This window comes from Choloepus didactylus, chromosome 1 (assembly GCF_015220235.1).
Source record: "Choloepus didactylus isolate mChoDid1 chromosome 1, mChoDid1.pri, whole genome shotgun sequence".
In the NCBI taxonomy this organism is placed as follows: domain Eukaryota; kingdom Metazoa; phylum Chordata; class Mammalia; order Pilosa; family Megalonychidae; genus Choloepus; species Choloepus didactylus.
The window spans coordinates 103,691,023-103,716,727 of NC_051307.1; the positions used below are offsets into that span (position 1 = coordinate 103,691,023).

At 37.5% G+C, this 25,705-nt stretch overlaps 1 protein-coding gene across 10 annotated transcripts in view; it reads right to left on the minus strand.

Moving 5' to 3' along the window:
* Positions 1 to 25,705, minus strand: part of LOC119535969 (LIM domain containing preferred translocation partner in lipoma) — a 740,701-nt gene that overhangs the window by 559,603 nt on the left and 155,393 nt on the right. For 8 of the 10 annotated variants that reach the window (XM_037838450.1, XM_037838386.1, XM_037838408.1 and 5 more), the window contains exon 3: positions 9,616 to 9,679. The exons of the other annotated variants lie outside the window; for them this stretch is intronic. The gene's annotated coding sequence lies outside the window, so the exon portion shown is untranslated. The remainder of the gene's footprint in view (positions 1 to 9,615; positions 9,680 to 25,705) is intronic. 10 annotated transcript variants of the gene reach the window in all.

Below are 25,705 nucleotides of genomic sequence, written 5' to 3' on the forward strand. Positions count from 1 at the left end.
CCATCTCTGACATGGGTTTTCATTCTCATGACCCCCACGTGTATGCACAGTGGGTCACACATGTGGCAGTCATTACAACTTGGCAGGATCCAAATTCTAGCTGCTTCCATCTGCATTTGTGCTGACCTATGCAAGGTCAAGAAGTCCATCTCTGTTAAAAGCCCAGGCTCAATATAACAGGGAGAAAGCAACAAGCGGATTACCCAAAGCACTGAAATTCCAATTCAGTTGATAACTCACAGTACAATCAGAGCAAGATGAACTTAACTGCTCTTTACCCTCCTTCCCTTCTCACTTATCAAATGGAGATACTGATACCACTAATCTGCCTGAAGTCTGAGAAAAAGGAAAGACATGAGTTATTTAAAATACATTTTATGCAATTTTCCAACAATTTTCACTCTGCGTTAAGGTGCCAGGCAAGCACTTAATTAATGAATTATAATGTAAATGGTTCAGGATATGTGATCTTGTCCCCCCTTTGAACTCCCGTAACACACATGCCCAGAACTCCTCACGGGCCCATTTGCAATTTTCTTCCAGATATTTCTATGGTTTATGAACTTGTTTCATTGTCCCTATTCTTATTCAGTGAGGTTCTCTGGAGATATTCACATATTTTGGAGCATGTCTGGATTTAAATCCGGGCTTTGCTATATACTAATAGCGTGACTTTGGCAACTTACCCACCACTCTGGGCTCAATTTCCTCATATGAATAATGGGTGAAAATCATCTTCTGTTTTACAATATTAAATGAAATAATGTATTAAAGTGCCTAGAATTTAGCAGTTTCTTGGTAAAAGTGCAGTAAAGTGACTGAATGAAAGAATGAGTGAGTGAAGGAATGCGTGAATGAATGAATAACATAAGCAGAATAGGAGTTTCAATATTAAAATATCATAGCAACAGTTTGAGACATATAAATGTTCAGAGTCACATTCAGAAATGAGACAGGCACTCAGAGTAGAACAACAGGTGAGCTGTGGGGAAATTCCAACATCAGAAAATATATATGGCAAGTGTCATCTCAGACCTCCCTCATAGAAAAATATTTTTGGTTTAACCTAGAACCTGTGTATGGCTTTCAGAAGGTCTACAAACCTCCTGAAATTATAGATGGCATTCTATGCAGAGGTGCATCTTCCAGGGTAAGAGATGTCATAGCTTTCATCTGATTTTCTTAAAACTCCATAACCTCTCCCTCCAAACACACATGCACACAATTTAAAGGACCTATCAACTGACATGGAAAATTTTTTTATTTAATACCACAAGGCTGAAAGACGCAAACATTCTGTTTAGAAAGTATGGCCAGTGGAAGTCATAACAATAAACATCACAAACCAGAGAAAGGGGCTCTAAATTCAAGAACTGGCTTGAACTTGTTATAGGACCTGGGGCAAACCAGAGATTCATAGAAAGTCAGAGTTGGGAAGGGACCTTTGACATTATATCACTCTTCTGCCCATCTTACAAATGAAACTGAGGCCCAGAAAGTCGTGCACTCACCAAAGTCACAGCAAATGACTAAATGAGTTACAATTTGAACCTCAGACTCGGTAAAATGATTTCCACTCTCTGACTATCAGTTTTATGAGGTCCAAGATAACTGTTTAGCTCCAATGGCCTCTATGGTATCTTCTAACTGTTTGGTTAATTACTAGGCTCATCTCTGGACCTGGAAGCCCCATGAGTTTGATTTGGGCAAAGATTCTTTCAGCTGCTTCTCAAGCCCAGCACAGTCCCATAAGAACAAGGCAGAAAGAAAGGTCTGAAAGAGAGACACTGCTATTAATCTCCTGTAGCCCAGCAACTGTAGGCCTTGAACTACATTTCACTCTGTTGGCTATTATTCTCCTGTCCTCTTGTTTATTAACCCCTCATCTGTCTCCTATTTATTAATGTCCCCAACTATCTGTAGTAAACAGGCAGCTAGGAACTCATTCTTAGCTTCCTATAATTCACTGGATCAGAAAAGGGCAGATGTGGGTGGAGGAGGGACTGGTGATGTCAGGGTCACATAACTTCTAACAGAAAGGACTGGAAAGAGAGCCACAGACTCCTAATAAATACAGAGAGAAGAAGCCAATAGGAATCCTCTGTACCACTGCCATGCAGAATTAATAAAGATGCATTATGTCCTTCTATGTTTTAAAGATATCTCACATCCCTGTGCTGATACTGAGATTAGTTTTGCCTGGAACACAATAGACCTTTAAAGATTAGGAAGACAAAGGACAGTGAATAGAAAGGGATTTCTCTACTAAAACAAAGATAAAACTCTGGAGTGCAGAGAAAGAATTCTAGTTCAGGATCTGCTACTGACACCTTAGACAAATTAGACTCCCTCCCTGACCCCTAAGTCTCCATTTGTGAAATGAGAGATTGATTCATAAAGCCCCCACTGGCTTTGACATTCTACCCTCTTCGTGCAGGTCCAATGACTCACCCTCGAAAAGTCTCACACCAGAAAAAGAATCTACCAATGTTAACAGTGTATGAGTTTACCAGATCTTCCAAAAATGAAACCCAGATTATGGAAGATTGCCATAGAGTAGAGGAAGATGGGGGAAGGTGGGTTGTTTGTCTTTCAAACCAGAAATTGCTAATAGCAATGTTGCTACGGGGCAGAGAATGCCCAATGTACAAATGCCCAGTCATACTGTGTATGTATGTATGGATGTATGTATGTGTGTGTATATATATATATATATATATATAATTAAAATCATTTAATGCTCTTCCCTTATGCAAGAGAATCAAAAACTAAACAGAATAATAATTATTTTCACAACCTGGCTCTATAGTAGATTCATAGGACTTTCCTATGATTTTGGAAAAGTGACAGCAAGAGGGAGAACATCTAACTACAGGTAATGCCATGATCAAAGGTGCAACTGTTTTTAAATGCCCAAATGGATTCCAGAAAGAGAAAGTGCCTTGCCCAAGGTGATACAGCAAGTTGAGAGCAGAGCTGAGAATATAATTAGGTTCTCATGTCTTCTGGCTCGCAGTTCTTTCTCTGTAACATATTGCTTCACTCCCCAGAAGAATGAGCTTATATCCAGGTAACTAAGAAAATAATTTCATTTATAACTACTACCTTTACCTATACCTCAAATAAACAATAACTGATTAATTTGGTTTAATGCAGAATACAGATCTTTCCACAAACTTATAATAAACAATTCACTCTGTAATACAGTCAAGTCCCTGAAAATTAATTGGGCATTATTCACCCTTGTCAATGAATTGCCCTGTTCTTGTTCAAGTACAGATCTTGCCTATTAAAAAACATTAGGTATCAGCTCTAAATAGTAAACAGGGTATACCATTTCAGATTCTATGAACTGCAGCTTTAAATAGATTTGGTTTGGAAATGGGACAGGGAGCACACCACAGTGTATCAACATTGAAAGCAGAGAAAAACAGTAATTATACACATTAATTGGGTACCTGTAGACACATCTGTCAAATCTAATTATTTATTTAAACTGTTATTCTTTCTTTATTACTGCCACTGATACCAATGATTGTCATAAGGTTATTTAACAATTCTACCACATGCCCCCATAATATTTATGGTTCCATCTTCCACAAGGTTACTGAGAAGATTCTATCCTACCCTCTTCACCAGCCCCCATCACCAAAATAAAAGGATAGATAAATAGATAGGTAGATAGATAAATAGATATAGAGACAGATAATGATAACTAGATAATCGATGACTAGATAGATAGATAGATAGATAGATAGATAGATAGATAGATAGATAGATAGATAGAATAGACAAATGAATAAGTAGATAGATGACAGATAAGTAAATCAGTAGGAAGAGATATGGATATAGACATAGAACAATTTTTATAACCTTTCAAGGCTTGCTTAAACACTTCTTTGTAGTTTCAATGTGGGAAGGAAAGATGGCTCAGTTAACCACTTTTTAAAGCTTATTCTATTGATATCTAATAATTGGCAATTGGGGGAAGGTTACTGCAATAACTGCAGTTTCTAAAATAAGTAAGTTAGATCTCTACCATACAAGCTTATCAAAAACCATGGCAATGTCTGTCTACAGTAATTCTTTTCTGATATATTTACCCTTGAAAATAATACATTAGAGAAGATTTTTTACAGGGGCATTTTGTGGACTGGACAGGGAAAAAACAATGGGAAGAAACCCTTTCCATATATATTTTTATGCAATTTTATTGAGATATATTCACATACCATACAATCATTGAAAGTATACAATCAGTTGTTCACAGTATCATCATATAGTTGTAAATTCATCACCACAATTAATTTTTTGAACATTTTTATTACTCCAAGAAATAAAAATAAAAATAAAAAAGAACACCCTAAACATCTCAAATTGCAACCCCCCCCCCCCCCATTATTCATTTACTTTTTGTCCCCTTTTTTCTACCCATCCGTCCACACACCAGATAAAGGGAATGTCGGCCACAATGTTTTCAAAATCACAGTCCATTTTTATAACCATCCTGCATTTTTATAGTCATCCCGCATAAGCTATATAGTTATACAATTGTCTTCAAGAATCAAGGAACTAGATTGCAGTTCAACAGTTTCAGGTATTTCCTTCTACCTATTCTAAACACTAAAAACTAAAAAAGGGATTATCTATATAATGCATAAAAATAACCTCCAGAATGACCTCTTGACTCCATTTGAAATCTCTCAGCCACTGAAACTTTATTTTGTTTCCTTTCTCTTCCCCCTTTTGGTCAAGAAGAGTCTCAATACCACGATGCCGGGTCCAGGATCATTCCCAGGAGTCAGGTCCCACATTGCCAGGGAGATGTACACTCCTGGGAGTCATGTCCCATGTAGGGGGGCGGGCAGTGAGTTTACCTGCAATGTTGGCTTTAGAGAAAGAGGCCAACTCTGAGCAACAGAAGAGGTTCTCTGGAGGTGTCTCTTAGGCACAATTATAAGTGGGCTTAGCCTCTCCTTTGCAGTAACAAGCTTCATAAGGTCAAGCCCCAAGATTGAGGAATGCCAATGGTAGTCCCCAAGGCTTGCAAGAATATCAGGAATTCCCCAGGTGGGGAAGTTTAACATTTCCAGTTTTTCCCCAGTCCCTCAAAGGGGCTTTGCAAATACCTTTTATTCTCTGCGCAAATTACTCGGGGATGTATCGGGATTTCATGCTAACCTGTACAAACCAATCAGATCTCACCCCCTATTCAAGGTTCCATGTAATTATGGTGTTTGAGTAAACAGACCATACAAGTTACATTATATAGCATGCTACAGAAACATAGATTTTCCACCAAATAAATATCACCTCCTTTGGTCTCACACAGAACTCAAAGTTTTAAAACACAATCAATATCATCCTTTTCCCTTTAGCCTGCTTTACATTAGTCCTAACAAAGTCCATTTTGTTCACATCTCTAATTAAAGTCTGATCTCTTTTTCAGCTTCTTTAACATTTGCTGTATGGGGTAATGCTGACATTCATAGCTGCCAAACTTTGGCTATGAGTTTCAGGTGTCACACAAATACCCAAAGTTCCAGGGACCGACCAGATTATGCACAAACAGCTCATCATCTCAGAATTCAGAAATAACCATTACAATTCATGAATAGTTGCAACTGCTGTAAGAGTGTACAAACTGGGAATCTTTACCATAAGCCTTCCCCCGATAACCTATGGTCACAGATTCAATTCTCAGAGTTTGCACATGATAGCCCATATTAGTGAGGCATTATAATGTTTGTCTTTTCAATTATGGCTTATTTCACTCAAGATACTGTCCTCAAGGTCCATTCACAACTTCATTTGTTCTTGCCACCACTCAGTATTCCATAGTATACACCACAGTTCACCATTCTGTTTATCAGTAGATATACCCTTAGGACACCTCCATTCATTGTGAATCAAGAATACTGCCACCATAAATGTCACTGTGCAATGTCCATTCATGTCCCTGATCAGTTCTTTCAAGTATATACCCAATAACAGTGTTGCAGGACCATATGGCAAACCCATAGTTAGCTTCCTATGGAACCAGCACATTGCCCTCCAGATGGACCGCCCGTTCTATTTCCCTACTAACAGGGAATAGGTACATCCCTCTTTCCACATTTTCTCCAGCCCTCTGTATCCCTCTGTTTGTTTTTTTAACAGTTTTATTCACACACCATACATTGCATTCTAAGTAAACGATCAATGATTCCTGGTATAATCACACAATAATGCATTCACCACCACAATCTATATGAGGACATTTCCATTTCTTCCACAAAGAAAGAGGAAAAGGAGGAAATAAAATAAGGAATAAAAATATAAAAGACAGAAGAAAATAAACAAAATAAAATAAAATACAATGAAAAGATCAGATGCTACCACCACCACCAAGAATCCCATATCATTCCCTTATATTCCCCTTATAGACATTTAGCTTTGGTATATTGCCTTTGTTACAATTAATGGAAGCATCTAACAATGTTACCATTAACTGTAGACTCTAGTTTGCACTGATTGTATTTTGCCTCTATACCATCCAATTTTCAACATCTTGCAATGTTGACATCCATTTGTTCTCCCTTTTCTAAAAACATTCTTACATTTGTACATTTAATCACCATCATTGACTACCCTAGATTTCACTAAGTTATACAATCCCAGTCTTTATCTTCTATCTTTCTTTCTGGTGCCATACATGCCCCAAGCCTTACACGGTCAACCATACTCACACTCATCATTGTTCAGAGTACTTACAATATTGTGCTACCATCACACAGTATTGTGCCATCCATTTCTGGATCTATACAATTAATCCTGTTGAACCTTATATACTCCTTCAGCATCAAATGCCCATTTTCTAACTTCTTTCTGTCTCCACTTTCCCTCAACAATGTTACTTCATACTAGTGAGGCCCCAGAGAAAAAAATCGCTTTTTTCTGTCCTTTTGTTTCTAGCTAATTTCACTCTATATAATGTCTATTGTCTACCATTTTGTCTTTTGGATTTTATATGTCATATCTTAGTTTTCTTCCTCTGTGTGTCTCTCTCTCTCTCTCTCTCTCTCTCTCTCTCTCTCTCTCTCTCTCTCTCTCTCTCTCTCTCTCTCTCCCGTTATTGATAGTCTTCATTTCCACTCTCTTCTCCAAATCTCTCTCTCCTATCTTTTCCTATCTGCCTGTAGGGCTCCCTTTAGTATTTCTTGTAGAGCAGGTCTCTTGTTCACAAACTCTCTCAGCGTCTGTTTGTCTGAAAATATTTTAAACTCTCCCTCATTTTTGAAAGACAGTTTTGCCAGATATAGAGTTCTTGGTTGGCAGATTTTCTCTTTCAGTATCTTAAATATATCATGTCACTGCCTTCTCGCCCCCATGGTTTCTACTGAGAAATCTGCACATAGTCTTATCAAGCTTCCTTTGTATGTGATGAATAGCTTTTCTCTTGCTGCTTTCAGAATTCTCTCTTTGTCTTTGAAATTTGATAATCTGATTATTATATGTCTTGGAGAAGGTCTGTTCAAATCTATTCTGTTTGGGGTATGCTATGCTTCTTGGATCTGCAATTTTATGTCATTTATAAGAGACAGGAAATTTTCAGTGATTATTTACTCCATTATTCTTTCTGCCTCTTTTCCCTTCTCTTCTTCTGGGACACACATGACATGTATATTTCATGGGCTTCATATTGTCATTCAATTTCCTGAGATGCTGCTCACATTTTTCCATTCTTTTTCCTATCTGTTCCTTTACATGTAAGATTTTGGATGTTCTGTCCTCTAATTTCTGAATGCTTTCTTCTGCTTCTTCAAATCTGCTGTTATATGTCTCCATGTTATTTTTCATCTCTTCTATTGTGCCTTTCATTCCCATAAGTTCTGCCAATTGTTTCTTCAAACTTGCGAGTTCTTCCTTATGTTCACCCAATGTCTTCTTTATATCCTTTATTTCTTTTGCCATATCTTTCCTCAACTCATTAATTTGATTTTTTAATTGATTTAGCATATTTGTTTGATATGTTTAATTAATTGTTTAAACTCTGGTATCTCATATGAAGTGTAAGTTTGTTCCTTTGACGGGCCGAATCTTCGTTTTTTCTAGTATGAGTTATAATTTTTTTGTTGTCTAGGCATCTAGTATCCTTGATTATCCCAATCAGATTTTTCCAGACCAGATGAGCACAGGTCTCAGGAAGAGGGTGTAATCAGCATCAGGTTTCCAGTTCTTATGCTATGATCTCAGTCATTCCACCCAGTCCAAAGTGGTATACAATGTTTGTCCAGTCCAAATGTCCCCCAACAGTTGTTCCAGACTATTTACCAGTCGTTACTTGCTATATGCTAGTTGGTCCAGAGAACTAACTAAATTCCACTCCTCCCTATGCCACCATCTTGCCCCATCTCTCCTTTCCATATATTTTGCTACTACCTTTTATGTATATCTATAACCCTCTCTGTTGTTAGAATGAGAATAAAATCTAAATATTGTTGTCATGTCTGATATAATTATAGAGAAGTTTCACAGTCCATACATCACTCACAATGGTTGCAGATGACAACATCTTATATATCTTGAATATTAGCTTCGAAAACTGTACTAACTTAATAGTATAACTTCTACTCTATTCTAATATTGCTAATTCCTACAAATATGGGGCAGTACCAATGAACTTCAATTATTTCAATGGTCTGTGCTACTAAAGCTATTTTTGTGGTTCAAGATCATGGAAATAACATAACAAGGAATTAGCAAAAACTTCAGCAGAACAAATTTTTGCAGTACTTTAAATATTGATCTCAAATCTTCCACAAAGTTACTATTCTGCAGTTGGGAACACCTTATTAACTACCTCACTTCTTTCTGACTAAGACTTCTAAAGGATTACATGGAACACAACAGAGCTCATTGGGAGGTGTAGGTATCAGCTGGTTAGCTGCAGGAGAAAACTCACCATTTTGCAGATTTTAAAACTATCGTTCTTCCATTTTATATATGTTAGACTCCTTTGTCTTGGCTACCTCAAAGCAACCAACCACAACCTTCTTCACACTGGTCTCCCAGGTGAGTGACATGCTGATACTGTGTGTCCTGGGTTTCAACAGACTCTAATTTTCTGTGTTGTTAGGAATTTTTGTTGTAGCCTTAGATTATATCTTTTTCAACTGATTTTTGACCTATTACTGAGTGGCCCCTTCAGAGACAGATGACAATGGCAGCTGGCATTGACGCAGAGTAAAAAATGTATTCTATCAGGGGCTGAGAGCTGAGGGGAATGACCTGAGGCCCTCTACCACCTGGGGCTACGATAAAACAATGGATTTGAACATCCTAGTACATAGCATATTAAAAACACTTAAGAAATACTCATTAAATCTGAGTCTTCCATGTCACCCAGATTTTTTTGCTTTTGATATTAAACTGTAAGGGCTAGGAGTTAAGAGCGAAAATAAAATCAAGAAGACATAAAAGGAAAGCAATTTACTGCCTTGGCCATTCTTCACGTTTTGTTGGTCATGAAGTCCCTCTATATTTCTTCTATTGGGAGTAAAATCAACCTTAAACATTATTGACTACGATGTCTATTGGCATTTCATAACCATACAGATGCTGATGCTCTCTTACCTCAGATCACTAGCTCTTGAGATGGTCTGTGCACACAAAGTTAAGCAAACTGCAATGCCAGTGACTGTAAATGAAATAGGTAAAAGTTATTCCTGGGTACTAAACTTCTATTCATTAATACTTATAACTTCCTATATCTATAAAGCAGTGTCTTGTTTTTCAAAACGTTTTCACAACATTATCTTATTTCACCCACACAATCACCTGATGAAGAAGCACTGTAAGGATTATTCTACTCCCTTCCTAGGTGAGAAAACAGATGCTCAAAGGAACAGGAAGGATGCGAACGTACCCAACACGTATCAAGTCCCCCTAATATGCTGAGCATTTTACATACTGTCTCTCACATTTAACATGACAGGTATCCATATGAAACGTGTATTATTGTTGTCATTTCACACATGTGCAAACTCAAGTTTAGAAAAGTGAAGTAACTCACCTAAAACTACAGTTACTAGTTAGATAGATTAGAGCAATCTATTAATTATATAGATTAATTAATTGATAGATTACTTAATTAATAATTCTGACTACCAGACTGGACCCAGGAGTTCTGCCGCCTGGCCTGGTGGTCTTTCCTTTTCACCTCAGTCTCTCCTAGGTTATCAGGCTGGGGAAACACAAGGCCAATCCACTCACTAACATGATCCAGTAGGCTTGATCGAAAAGGGAAAATAAGTAAGCAGAGTATTTGACTCACATGGGGAAGTGGGAAATGCACAGGGATTTAGAGCCAGAGACTTGTCTGCCTCTTACCATGTGGGCTTAGGTAAAGTTACTTAAATTCTGAGAGTCAATTTCCTCATACATAAATGAAAATTATAATATCTACTTCAAAAGCCTGTGAAGTGGGCATTAATGAAGGAATTAATAATATTATTAATTGATAGAGTAATCTATTAATAGATTAATTGATTAGATAGATTAGATCAATCTATTAATTATATGGATTAATTAATTGATGGATTAATTAATTAATAGTTCTGACTACCAGAACAAAGAAAATTTGTTTTCAGCCCAAACAATTAAGGGCTATGGGGTGTTTTGGGTCATGAGAACTGTTTAAAATGGACAGTGATAAGGATTATACAACTAAGTGATGATAATGTGAGATAATGATTGATTATCATGGACAGAACATATGCTATGTGAAATTAGGAACCCCATACTTTATAAGTCAAGCCCTTGATCTTGAGGCTTGCTCTTGTGAGACTTATGGTTGTAAAGGGGATGCTAAGCCCACCTATAATTATGCCTAGGAGTCACCTACAGAGAACCTCTTTTGTTGCTTAAATGTGGACTTTCTCTAAGCCCAACTCTGCAAATAAATTCATCACTCCTATCCCGACCCCAACATGGGACAGGATTCCCCAGGCGAGTGAGTCTCCCTGGCAACGTGGGACATGGATTTCAGAAATGAGCCTGACCCTGGCATTGAGCGGCTGAGAATACCTTTTTGACCAAAAGGGGGAAAAGAAAGGCAACAAAATAAGGCTTCAGTGGCTAGGAGATTTCAGATAGAGTGGAGAGGCTGTCCTGGAGGTTACTCCTATGCAAGCTTCAGCTAGATGTGCCAAATGGCCACAGTATGATAAGCCCAGTCAACAATAGTCCTGAAGAACCTATCTGAGACTCTATAAAACTTCCACTCACTAAGTTTATTCTTCAGAAACTTAAATCCTCCAGAGAGCTCCTATGCCAGCTAAGTCCCAAAACCCAGAGGCATCCTTTTTCCCAAAATGTTGACACTCCTTTTCAACATGAACAAGTTAGGGTGGTCACTGCCTAGACATCCCTGAAGATAGGGAGTGATTAAATTAGAGGAAGGGGTAGCAACAGAGAAGATAGAATTTAACAAAGGATTATGAATACTGAATCTCTACATAATTTCCTTTTTCTTAGTTGCAAAAGTATTAGAATGACTAGAAGAAAAGAACTGAAATGGTGGAACTGTAACCCATAACATTCTCTGAAATTTGCTGTATAGCTACTTGTTAAATTCTAATTTGAAAGTTATCACCTTTTAATATATATATTATATTTACAATAAGGAAATAATTGAAACTATGGTATTGTAACCTGTAACATTTAACTACTTGTTAAATCGTACTTTGAAAGTTACCACCTTTTTGCAAATATGTGATATTTTTACAATAAGGAAATAACTGAAATTGTGGAACTGTAACCCATAACATTCTCTGAAATTTGCTTTCCAACTACTTGTTAAATTACACTTGGAAAGTTATCACTTCTATGTAGATATGTTACATTCTACAATAAAAAAAAAAAGAACAGAGAGTTTGTTTTAATACAATGGATAGAATGGGGAGTAAAGGACTCTGGAAAGCTTCCTTAAAATATCCAGTTTTCATAGGGAACTGAAATCAAATTAAGAAATCAACATGGTTGATAGGATGTCCTGAAAGAAATTCTCGTCATCTGCCACAAAATGAAAACATTAGTAATCTTTTAACACTATTTTATCTTACACTTTTATCTTACAGTTGGAAAACTAATTACATGGCCATTTTCTTTTAAATCATCCTCACTATAACCCCAAAGAGACCTTATTCCCCACTTTTAAGATAAGGAAATAAAACCTTAAAGATCACGGGCTAATATGGAGCAGACCAAAACTTAAACCTTGGTTGCTTGACACCAAACCCACTAAGCATCTTTCTAAAATCATATGCAGTCTCCCATTTGGGAGTGTACTATTTTGAGGGGTTAACAAAAAGTTCCGAAAGGGAAAATGGGTATATACCATATAAAAGACAATGGTCAAAGCCCCAAAGCACATTGAGTATTCTGAGTTCTGCCTCATTGTCAAGCGAAAGGAGAGAGAGAAGATTTCACATCTGTGGTCTAACCAGAAGGTGACATATTACTAAGCTGGGGCAAAAGGAGTATTCAGTGCAGTGCTACTATCATAAACACTTTCTCAGCTCTCCCCAGTAACATTTCAGAGATGCAACATCCTTCGGCCAACTGTCAAAACACAAGCCACAGAAACAACGGGAGACGGCACCACTTAGTTAGGGTGAAGGGCCTTTCAGCAAAAAGTCTCACCTTAAGCAGCAGAAAAACTTCTAGCTAAGAAGCTACCAGCTAACTTCACCAGCCCTTCTTCACTTGGTTCAAGTGCCATGTGTCCTCAGAAACTCCTGGATATTTCATAATGAAATGGATTTTACACTAGGCCCATAAAGACATCTGGGGCAATTGACAAATCCCCTTCTAGCCTCTTGGTTATGAAGCCCCTGCTATCTTTGGCTGTCCCAATGTATTTTATGACTACTGACCCAGAACCTGGCATGTCTGCATTTTTTGTCAAATCACCCATCCTCTCCCAAGAAAAATGGTCTCACCTCCAAAAGCAATTTCAGCCAAAAACAACCAATCAACCCTGTTTAAACAACCTCTAACTTATAAAACTTCAGCCTGTCAATTAGAATCCATGCCAAAGCTAAACTCATAGAACCTAGTTACTGCTACAGGATATTGATCATTTCTACTGTATTTCTGAAAGAACAAGAGGGAACAAATGAAGTCAAGAAGAAAAAGAGAGTGGCAAGAGAAACGATGTGGCATAAAGAAAAAAAGCAAAAAGAATAGAAGGAAATAAGAAATATAGAGAGCAGAGAGACCTGTTTCAACAGGTTTTTCACAAACACTGGTAGTCTTTGAATCTGCCACCGCATGTCAGAGCAATTTTTAAGCAACATTAGCCTAGGATAATGATCCTAACATTATAAACAAGAATTCTAACTAAGTGGTATTAGGATTACTGACACCAGTGTACAAGATAATTGATAATACCTGATTTTTTTATAAGTTCTATAGAACAAATGAGCCTAAGTCAGGGCCCTGTAAAAACTGCTCCCAAGCCAAAATATTGTTAACTCTTTAGCCCTGTGGTCTCAGATGTTCTAAATCTGGGTGTTATCTTGAAAATAACACTGGAGTGGGAACCTGGGTTCTGGTCTTAGCACCACAACTCCAAATCCTCTGAATTAGAAGTCATAGGAAATATAAACTTTTTTCATTTCTCTTTTGACAAATCTTATCCGTGGCTATTCCAAAACCACTGTAGAAAGGCTATGCTTTATTTTGTCTGTATTTTATGTGTTTTGGTATATCTTATGTGGTGATGATGGGAGGATTACTCACACTGAGATGTGTTTAAATTAAATAATATAATAATGTTAAACATGATTTTTAGGAACTGTGTCCCAGAAGCAATTGAAATGTTAGATTAGGCCAAGGCAATAGATGACAGACATGGAAAGTCCACAGCTCCCAGCACCAAATCCTTTAGGAAGAGCATTTTGAAATGCACTCTCTCACCTGCCACCCTAAGATACTTATCAATGCTACAACATATTCCATAGCTTATGAATGATTTGGTTGTCTCATTAAGGTAATGTTTGCCAGCATTTAATTGCTTCCCTCCCTGATTTTAATTTCCTCACCTGTCAGCATCTATCAGAGGCACTGAGATCTTCTGACTTCCTGGCTGATTGTGTTGAAATTAATCATATTTTTAAAAAGTAAATTGCTTTGGCCTAAAGGTAATGCTCAACTTCTTAATGTGGTATTTACAAAGGTTCCATCAATGGAACTCATAATCAGAAAATTAAATAAGAGATTTTAGAAATCCTAAGCAGAAATATAAGTAGCTCGCAAATCTCCAGTCCCAGACCTTAAAAGAGCAATTTCTAAAAAATCAATCAACAAGTGCTCACTGAGTATATAGCACTTGCCAGTAGGTACTTTATGGAAAAGAGCGGTCAATAGGACACAAAACTACTTCAGAAAGTCCGAAGAAACAAGTAACAATTAAACTGAACTCACCTTGACTGAAGTAGCTTGCAATCTGGTCAATCAAAAGGTACATTTTATATTTAAATTTGTGGACAACTGAACAAATTGTGCTTTCACACATATCAGTGATTTTATTCTTCACCACAACTCAGTGAGATATAATTTTTCAGTGTTATCATTAGCAATAATAGCAATATTCCCATTTCAAATGAGAAGAAACTGAGGCACAGAAGAGTAAAGGAAATCTTTCCTAGACACTTATTTATGGGCAGACCCAGTCACATGATCGAAATAAAATCAGAGAATAAAGCATGATCATGTTGGAATAAAGAGAGCAAAAAAATCTTTGCAAATCCTCCACACATTATTAATATTCAGTGCTAATTCCTGTGCTGATATCTTTCAGTGATAATGCTTAAGAAATTCATATAGGAAACCCACAAGTACTGAGCAGTTCTACAAGAAGTAAATGAAGTGATGATTACACAATTACTTTGTAATCTTTTCTATCATTACACAATTATTTTTATGTATTTGTTATTATTTTTATGTGGGAATACAGAAGCAGCTGCATCCATGTTATAATTTGCTCCACAAAGCGAGCCTAGAAATGTAGGCAGGAGCTGAGAAAATTCATGTAGAAGAAAAAATATTTGTTAAGGAAACCATGCTAACTTCTGGAAACAAAACAGAAAGGGGAAAATTCTAGAGATGATGAGAATTCTTGTATGATTATGGGTATGAATAAAATCCAGAAAAGAAGAAGGCGGGGAAGGAGGGAGGGTGGGGGGCAGAGGAGGGAAACTTTTGAAATAATGAATTCTAAAGCCCAAGTTATCAGATAGAGCCCAAGTTATTAGATAAATAGAGCCCAAGTTATTAGATAGAGCCCAAGTTATTAGATAGAGCAAAGAAAAAGAGGGTTTATCAAGTTGAAAATAACATTTATTGAACACACTGTGTTTCCAGGACTGAACCAAGCATTTTACACATTTTTATCTTCAAAAATATTCATGGGAGCCATTATTTTATCTATTTTACATCTGAAGAAACTGAGGCTTAGAAAGATTAAGTGCACTGATCAAGTTCACACACTTAGTAAATTATAGTGCTAGGATTCACTTTTGGTACTAGAATTTAGACCCAGGCTTTTAAACTGACAAACTCACAAAATTTCTCCAGTATACTGATATAGAAAATAAATGGAGTTGAAAGAGGCCCATAGAGTTGGACGGCATGATGAAAATCTAGAAAAAAAAAAAAATGGAGAAGTCATAGAGAATACAAGGATCCAATCTTTTTAAGTCCTGGCGTGCAAGTAGCAAGAAAATGTCTGATGGCAGATGGAATCAAAGCTATCTCTGGGTATCTGAGGGCTTGTCATATATACACCATACTACATTTTCCAAAATGTACAGCGCTAGAACTCTTAGGGTTGAAAGTATGAAAAATCCAGTTTCAGAACAATGCAAAGGAGGACCTTCAAATGAAACTGTCCAACAGTAGAACCAACAGCCTCACAAAGAGCTGGAAGTGTTCAAGTAGAGCTCAAATGACCATCTGTCCAGGAAGGCATGTGTGATATCCTTGTGTGGGAGGCGGCCTGCATTAAAAGATTGTCTGTTGTAATTCTGTGTTTCAGAGGTTTAGCAACCCAATAGTGGGAGATAAATAACAGCTCATATCCCCAGATAAAAATTTGATACATATCCTCAGAAGAAGAAACCCCTGAGTAAAAACAATATTCAGTCAACACATCCACAGTCAGCTATGGTGCACTAAGCATAAGACAACATGCATCCTCAGAGAGCTGGGAGGAGGCAGCAGAAAAACACACATTTGGAAGAATTAAGTCAGAACTGCTGCTAGGCAATGTGCAAGCCTAATAAATAGTTAGGATAAGCCATAACCAAAGGCCTAAGAAAGGGAAAAAAAAAGACATGGTTTGCAGATAACTGTAAGGGCAAGAAACATCAGTTTTGTGAAAAGAAAAGGAAGTCACCAAAGGCCCAAATTAAGAGCTAATTCACGAGGGTGTCCGAAGAGCAAATCAGATCATCCCTCAAGTAATCAAGCAAACTTTTGATAGGAAACAGAAGTTAAACTCAAAAAGCTCACAGTGGGAGGAAGACAACAGACTGTTCAATGAGAATTAGGAAAAACATGAGATCTTGCGAAAGAACGTCCAATTTGTTTGAAAATGAGAGAACAATACATTTGAGAATCTGCAAGTCTACTTTCACAGTTTGCCAAATGTACTCATATATTTTCACACACTGGCCTTCCCTCAACTTCCCACCCCCAAAAAGCTATGCTAAACCAAGAGAAACGTACAGTATTAAAGAGAAAATGTAATATGTGGGTCTCATTCTATTGCCTTGCTCAGCATCTTTCATTACAGTTTTATCAGTTTTTATTGAAGAAAAGAGACTGCGTAAAACGTTAATATACTTAAAATCATCAAATGAATTTTATTGGGCAAAAAAAAAGTAGCTTTAATAAGGAATGTTTTGGAGGGTGGAGTGGTGTTACATGAGATAAATTGTAAAAATAATATAAAAGATGACGGTTCTGTGTACAATTTTCTTCCCTGTGATATTTTAGCTAGCTTAACCTAGGTAAAGAAGGAAGTAGTTACTTCAGCCTCAACTCACTGATTCTTCCATCTCCACAAAGCAAGAACTCGATCTTATCCAGAAAATGAACAAGCAGTCAATTGCTCCTTCAACTTTCCTCTCAGTCTTGGCAAAGACAAAGCATGCTCTGTTAAAAGAGGCTCTTCAAGCAGCAGCGGTGACTACTGAAAAGCAGAAGAGAGAGTAGTGGCTGGGGGAGAGGAGGGAAAATATGCCAAGGGTTTACTACTGAAAAATATGGAAATCTTCACATATAAATTCAATGGCTATGTACATATAAATATATCATCAGTATCTTCAGGAAAGAAATTTGGAAAAAACTACCTTGAAATTCCTGAAACTGAAGCAAGAGATCAAATGAGAAAGAGTAATGCAAAACAACTGGATTCTTGTCCCAGTTCTGCCACTAGCTGGTACTGTCATCTTGGGCAGGTCTCTTCCCCTTCTCTCCTCCCCATAAATGAAAGGACTGGACTGTGTGGTCCACAGACATGTAGGGGATCCCCAAGAACTTTCACCAAGTCCACAGGTTTATAATAATACAAAGATGTTATGAGTCTTCCTCAATGTGTTGACATTTGCACCGATGATACAAAAGCAATAGGGGGTAAAACTGCTGGAGTTTTAATCTGAACCAAGGCAGTGGCACCAAACCATACTTATTGTCAGTGTATTTTTCACTGCCAGGCACCCCCAGTAAAGTGGGGATAAAAGCCAGTTTCACATAAGAATATCATTAATGCTTTAAAAATTATTAATTTTATTAAATATCAAACCTTGAGTAACATCTTTTTAATATCTGTGTGAAATAGGCATGTGAAATAGGCATGAAACCCTGAATACCAAAGTATGATGGTTATCTCCAAGAAATGCTTTTATGTAATTATTTGAATTGAAAGCTGAACTAACTGTTCTTTTCAAGGAACACCATTTCTTCTTGAAAGACAGACCCAGAGAAAAACCATGGTTATTCAGATTTGGACTATGGAAGACATTTTTTAAAAAATAAACTAATAGAACCTTTCAATTCAAGGAAAACAACTAACAGTATTTGCGGTCAGTGATAAATTCAGATTTTACACCTTCCTACTACTTCAAGACTTTTTTGATGAAATAAGTGGTGCTATTAATGAATGTGATTTTTAAAATATGTTATAGAATAAAATGTGTCAACGTTTGGAAGATCTGCATAACTTGAATGAATATTTTCCAAATAACCAATGTTACAACATCATATCTCACATGGTGAAAGATCCATTCAAAGAGAGAAATACACCAATGGATGTTAATAGAGTATAAAACTTCACTGATAAGATTTCCAATTCAACATTGTAGCTAACTTTTAAGAAAGTACCACTTATCAAGTTTTGGTCTACTACAAAGAAGAAAAACAGCTATCTTCTTTTTTCCTTCCTTTTCCAACTACATATCTTAGTGAGGCTAGATCTTCTTCATGAACTTCACACTGAATGACATATCATAGCAAATCAAAAGCAGAAGAAAGAATCTAGTGGCCACTTTTCTCATGAATTTTTGTTGGTGTTTTGGAAAATGTACTTCTTTCCTTTCTTTTTATACAAATATTTTTATTAAAAATATTTTTGTTTCTCATTTTTAATTTCTAATATACTAACTAGCTATAGAAATAACCTATATAAACAAAAGTTCATTTTTAAGAGTACAAAGTGGTCCTGAGACATAAATATTTAAGAATCTCTGGACTAGTTCTGTGCTCCCTCTCAGCCCAGCATAAATCTACTTTGGTTCTAACCCATTAGTTAAGATACAGAGTGGCTCAGCTCTACTTTCAGATACCGCTGCCTGTTGACCTTCATGTAACTGCGACTTCAGTCAACAGCTAGAAATACTGAAACATCTGTATGGCCTCACCATGGAGTAAACCATGTCCTGAGTCAACAAATATTTATTATGCACCTACTATGGGACAGGCAATGTTTAACAGGGCACATTCCAGACTCATTACTTGGAGTTTGCTCTTGATGGAAGATACATAATCTCTCTCAACCTCAGTACCTTCAACATAAAATGAGAATGACAATAAAACCTACCTCATAAAATTATTGGGTATATCAAGAGATTATTAAACAAATTACTACATGCAATGCCTAGTATACAGCCAGCACTCAGTAATTCTTAGCCCTTGTTATTACAGCTGAAATGTCTCTTACCAAAACAGACTGTTTGCAATGTACAATATATTATCAGGGGCTCAAAATCTCCCCAGTGGCTGACTCATTCAGTTCTACGAGCAGACAAGGAAAAAGTATCCAGGAGTACTTGTTTCTCACCTCAAGAGTAGAAGAATTTGTCTTTGGCCAGGAATGAAATCAAGGTTTTCATCATGATCCAGCCACCCCCACCCTGCATAAGTTCCTAAACTTTTTGTGGTCAAATGAGCACACAGTTCATATTCAACATCATTCTCAGCACTGTGTTGACAGGACAGAGGACAACAAGGAAGTTAGTGTTCAAACCAAGTTCCTGATTAAATAAAAGAGTTTTCTTTTCCTTTGTTTCAATAAAAAAAGGCATGGTAATTTTACTTCTTCATTCTACTTCATTTTAAAATCCAGAAAGAATGAGGTTGGAGAAAAACAAGGGTGCTTGTCAATCCAAGGTCAGACCACAAGAAAAAGGGGTGCCCTCAAACTGCTAAGAATATGTACAAAAAGAGAGAGAGGAAAACTCCCTTTAAATTAAAACTTCAATCTGGAGGAGTGGACATAAGCATACTTTACCTATACTTTCTTTACAAAAATATAAAAGAATCATTAGTTATGTTGGTAAGACCCAATTTCATTTTTAAAGAAAAAAACATGATGCTACCTTTATTTCACCTTATTTCATCAAATCTAAGTACAACCACTTCAAGTGTCAATAACTTACTAGCCTGAGAAAACTTTAACTGTTGTTTAACAGAATGATGTAACTTATGTTTCCAGAATAATGTATAGAAACGATCATGCCCCCTTAAAAGCACTTGGATTTTCAATCAGGAAATTCAATTTTAGCTGCAAAACTATGTTTTGGCAAAAGTGCAATTGAACTCAGTGTACTTGTCACATTTCTAAATATACTCCGGTCACCATGACAACAAGGAAGACTGATGGATCGCTTAAAAGAGTACGGTATATTTAATTGTCAGCATTTTAAACTGACTCAGAAAAATGCTGTGTGATAGGTCTACTCACCATGGTTACTGCTGGCTGAGCCCATAATAATAAAAGGTTCACATACGCACATTGATGATGTACGCACAAAAAATGTTAAAGTCAGAAGGCCCTGTATTTCCAGCCACACCAAAAACCAAACTTAGCAGGCAAACACCCTTTTAGAAGCTTCAGAAAGGACTTATTCTCTTTAAGGGGCCACTCAAGAACCTCTCTCCCAGAATCTTCACATGAACCCCCAAGATCTGAATCTGAACCCACGTTCATGAAGGAAAATCCTAAATCAGATTCCAACACCTGCTTTCCTCTTTTAGACCAAAGATCAAGAAGAATTTCAAGTTATTTTATCCTGGGACATATCTGGAATAAGGAATGAGGGAGACTTGTCATTCTTTTCTTTCATATAGACCTGTTCCCCAGTGATAATCCTCTGGGATTCTTTTGTATCCTAAACAAACATTTCTTGAGTACCTGTCCCATGCCAGGCAAGCTTCTACAGGCTGGAGATATAGTGACAACAAACAGAAATAGTCCCAGTCTTCAAAAAACTGGCATCCTACGGTAAGAGTTAGAAAAACATGCAAATAAGTAATCCATTAAAAAGAGTGAACTAATCCAAAAGAAATGGTCCATTAAAAAGTTTGCCATGCTCAGTGCCCATAGTAAGCACCCAGCAAATCTTACCCATTATTATTATAACCAAGATATCTCTTTCCAAAATACCATGTGCACTGTACATTAAGACACCAAAGACATACTAACCATGCTTTCAGAGAACTAAAATTACTATGCAGATTTCTTCCAAGGTAATGGAGGGGAAAGGAGAGGTCTACTACTCTAACCAGAGGATAGGGGAAGATCTCTCTGAGAAGATGACATTGAACTGAGTCTCATATGATGACTCAAAGCCAGCCTTTCAGGGAATCAGGGGAAGACCAGGTGAGAGCAAACAGCTTATACATGGGGAAAAAAGGCAGCCAGTGTGCTTGTAGATTACTGAGCAAAGCAGTTAGGGTGGGAGATGAATGGGAAGACAGAGGTCCATCTCACAAGGTCTTGCAAACCACATTAAGGTATTCGGAATGTTTCTAGATACCATGGAAGCTTCTATATAGGTCAAACAAGGGGGTGATATGATCCAATTAACAATTTTAGAGGATTTCTTTATGTAGTGTGAGAAAGGACCTCAATAAACAAGTAAGTATGTAGACCATTTCAGAGCCTCTATTGCCACAATCAAGGTAATACAAGATGCTTCAATTGAGGTAGATGCAAAGGAGGTAGTAAATGCAGTTAGAATCAGGAAATACTTTGGAAGCAGAACAAACACACACTAGCCAAGCATGTACTCTGAGCAAGGCTAGGCCAAATGAATTGGGCAAATTCCTACAGAACTGAGAAGAACATGGATACTTTTTCAGCAGGTCGGGTGGGGACTGAGATGCTGCATTTCTAACAAGCTCCAGGTCATGATGCTATTCATGAACCACACTTCAAGAACCAAGGTCTAGGAGAATCTTGAGACAGGGACATCCACAGAGCGTAAGGTGATGCGAGCTTGGTTTAGCGTAATAATAGGTGGAATAGAGCACAAGGGGCAAATCCAAGAGATGTGGCAAGAAAGAAACTGCCCAAGACTTGATTACAAATAATCAATGAGTGAAAATGTAAAAGAAGATGGTGGAATTGTTTCTCAGGTTTCCTTAATACTATTATTTACTATATAGATAGAACTTACAGTTTCTATGCATCTACTGCAAAGCATTTTCACGATTAATATTTCACATGGCCACAGTACATCCCCATGGGGCCGTGCCAGGTGTAAACCACTGGGGTTATAAGGAATAATAACAACAGCAACACCAATCATTTATTGAGAGCTTATTCTGTGCCAGGCACATCACAACATGCACCATCTCCAATTCTCCCAAGAACCCATTCCAATTTTTCAAATGACAAAACTAACAGAGACATTACGTAGCCTGCCTAGGCACTCCTGCTTCAACTGGATTCGAACCCAGGAACTGACCCTAAAACCCATTTCACCTCCATTTTGCCTAAGTAAAGAGAATTAAATGTCCATTCGGGGCATTCATCACCACTCACGGTTTCCTACTAATCTGACTAAGCTTCAAGACTGCACACTTGATACAAAGTCTCCAGTGGCAGGAAGAAGTCAGGTATCCCAAGGTGAGGTGGCCAGTCCATAGCAGAACCGTGAATCATTTCACATCTTCATAAAGCAAACATGACTTGGGTGTTTCATGGGCCATTCATTGTGGTTACACCTGGATTTTCATCTCTAGACTCCTACTCCAGCTTGTCCACAGCCCCATATTTACCCTCTTGACTTTCTTCTGGTTTCTCCTTGCAACTTTTTCTGCCCACAGAGTAACTGGGTCTCCCAATACAGTGATGTGTTTGGAGAGAGCATGTGAGAAAGAGGCCCCCATTTGGGAAGACACATGGTGAACGGTAGAGAATATTGACAAGGCACCAGCAGATAAGAAAGATGAGCTTGCATATTTCCCCAGCCCAGGAAGTGGGTATGAAATGAGCCACAACATCTTCCTTCCAGTCACCCACACTGTGCTTTCCCAAGATGATTCACAGGTATGGCTCCCCAGACCTGACAAAGGGAACCATCTTCTAGAAGATGAAAGGATGTTTTTATGCTTGCTCTCTTTTTTTTTTTTTATTTGTTCCTTCTCGAGTAATAACTATTAATTGTACTACACAGGCAGGACAGAGATGAGTCTACCGGGAAGCCAGCACAAATCCATCAAGTGCTTTTAGTCTAAGCTTTTTAGAAGCAATTGCTCACCACATTTTCCCTGCCCTTTTTCTCACAGCTAGAATTAAAGTGGACTTTACCACACAATTACCCCAATGCCCTCCTCCCCTACTTCCAGTGAATACAGAAGATGCTATCGGTCTGTCAACAGCAAAATCAAAAGACACATGTGAGAAAACAGATTCATTTATACTACTTTATAAACTAAGTATGGATCCTGATATAGGTACCCTACATCCATTAACATATGATAATCCTGGGAAGCAGTATTGTCCAAGTTAGACAGATGAAGAAACATGCTCAAAATGATAAGTTGCTTGTCTAAAGTCCTACAACCAAAAAATAGCAGAGCCACGAAGTAAACACAGGTCTTCTGACTCCAAGGCCAATACTTTTTCCACTCACTAAAGCTGCCCCTTACAGCTTCAAAAGAATCCATGATCTTCCATTCCATCTGTAGAAGAATCAAAACTTCAAATATTACTTTAAAAGGCTGTATATAACCAAAAGGCCTCTTTCAAAGGAGCTTTTCTAGGAACAGTGAGTGACAAAGCCACTTGTATATTCTGTAAGGGTCAACTATGACTAAAGATAACATGCTCCTGACTACAGCTGGTTTCACAGAGTAGAGAGAATCTACACCATCAGTGACATGGATTCACGGAGGCCCTTGAATTTTCTAGCTTTGACCAAATAGCATCACACGAAGCTGCCTCCCTGGCGCAACCCCAGGGCATGTACTCAAAAAGTTAAGAACCAAGTGACTGCACACAAAGGAAGTCTGAAGGCCTATAAGTCGTCTGTTCACAGAGGTTCTGGTTTGTTTTGATGTATAATAAAATAAAACAGCCAAATGAAAAGTTAATTTAGTCCAAGCTTAAATACTCTCTTTTCATTATTATTCCCACAGCAGGATAAAGACACCATAGAATACAGATCAATGTTAGAAAGGATCAAACAACAGGAAAAATAAATAAATCACCACCGCTGCCATCATCATCATCATCACCACCATCACCACCACCCAGTCTTCAAGCCCTTAGACATAGTATGTGAAGTTGAGGATCAACATGTACAAGCAGCACCCTTTTCTGTCTCCCCTTAGGCAGACGGGTGGTGAGGCTGAGCATCTGAAAGATTCTTTATCATAAGCAAAGCTGACAGAAACACCTGTTGATGATGGTAATTAAATCAAGAAGTAAACAGACACTTGGATCAATGCTATTTACTTTCAGTGGCTGTCTTAAGAAAATGGCTTGCCTTATAAAGGTGATTATTTCTCTCTTCCAATCATAAATATAGGGCAGCTTCATGAGGTTTTCTTCTTTTCAAAGGTTATTTTTTTAAAATTTAACATTAAACTTCTGATGTGCTAGTTAGTGTGTGGTTTTGCAGAGAAAGAAAGGTAGAAAGAGAAAAAGATACCATCCCTATTTTCAGAGAGCTGAAAGTCTGGTACCTAAGGCCAAGCACAAAATGTTGTGATTTTTTTTTTTAAGTCAGCAAGTTATGTTCTCAATTATGAAAATACCAAATGTCAGATTCTTCTCCAGTCCAAGCAATAATGTAAAATGAGCCAATTCTTCTGAATCAGACTTTTAATGAAAATTATGACTGCTAAAGCTCTTCCCTTTAATGCCAATATTATTAGAACTTAGAGGAGAACACAAGGTCAATTTACCATGAGCCACATTACACTGGGGCTCTCACATAACAGTGTCCAACAGAAATATAACATGAGCCATATAAGTTATTTTAAATTTTCTAACAGCCACAGTTTTTTAAAAAGTGAAAAGAAATGGGTGAAATTAATCTTAATAATAAAATTTATTTTTACCAATATATCCAAAATATTATCCTTTCAACATGTGGCACTAGCCAATTTTTGAGTACTCAATAGCTACACGTGGCTAGTGGCTATATCATAATAGACAGTGAAGCTCAAAAATCTCCTCTACCTTTACCTTCCAGTAAATGAGCAGAGCAAAATACTTGTTGGAGACAAGTTTCACAATAGACATCAAGAAACAGACCCAACCTTCCCAATATTACACTGCAGTTCTCTCAACCATAAACCTCAAGACCATGAGATTTCAAGACATGGTGATGGCAAATACCAGAGGGGGAAATGGCTCCACCCATGTGAGAAAGAAAAAATGAAAAAAAAAAAGAGGACTAAGAATTACTACCAATAAAATGGTAACTTAGCCATCGCTACCCATTAGGATACCCTATCTACTGATAGCATCACATACAGGAACTGAAATTCTTCCCTTAAACCTTTCATGCCTTGAGAGAAGATTCCACCACCATCACTTCCTCTTCCCAATCCCATTGTGCAACCTCTGTGAGTAATGCAGAGTAAGCAGACACTCCGTCAATGTACAGTGCATCAATACACGAAGAGATTGAAAAAAATAGGTGAGACCCTTCTTTCCACACATTCTGGTTTTCATCCGCGGATAGGGGAAATGCTGTTCCCTTGTCAACGGATAAAGAGCTCACTCTCTATCAGTCTCCATCAGTTCTTCCTCCCCCATAAAAGGAGGGATGATGTTACCTGGATGGTGAATTGCTGACATCCATTAAGCTACATATATCCAAAGGAAGAATCTTCGCCAGAAGCCAGAGGGAGAGGTGAGCAG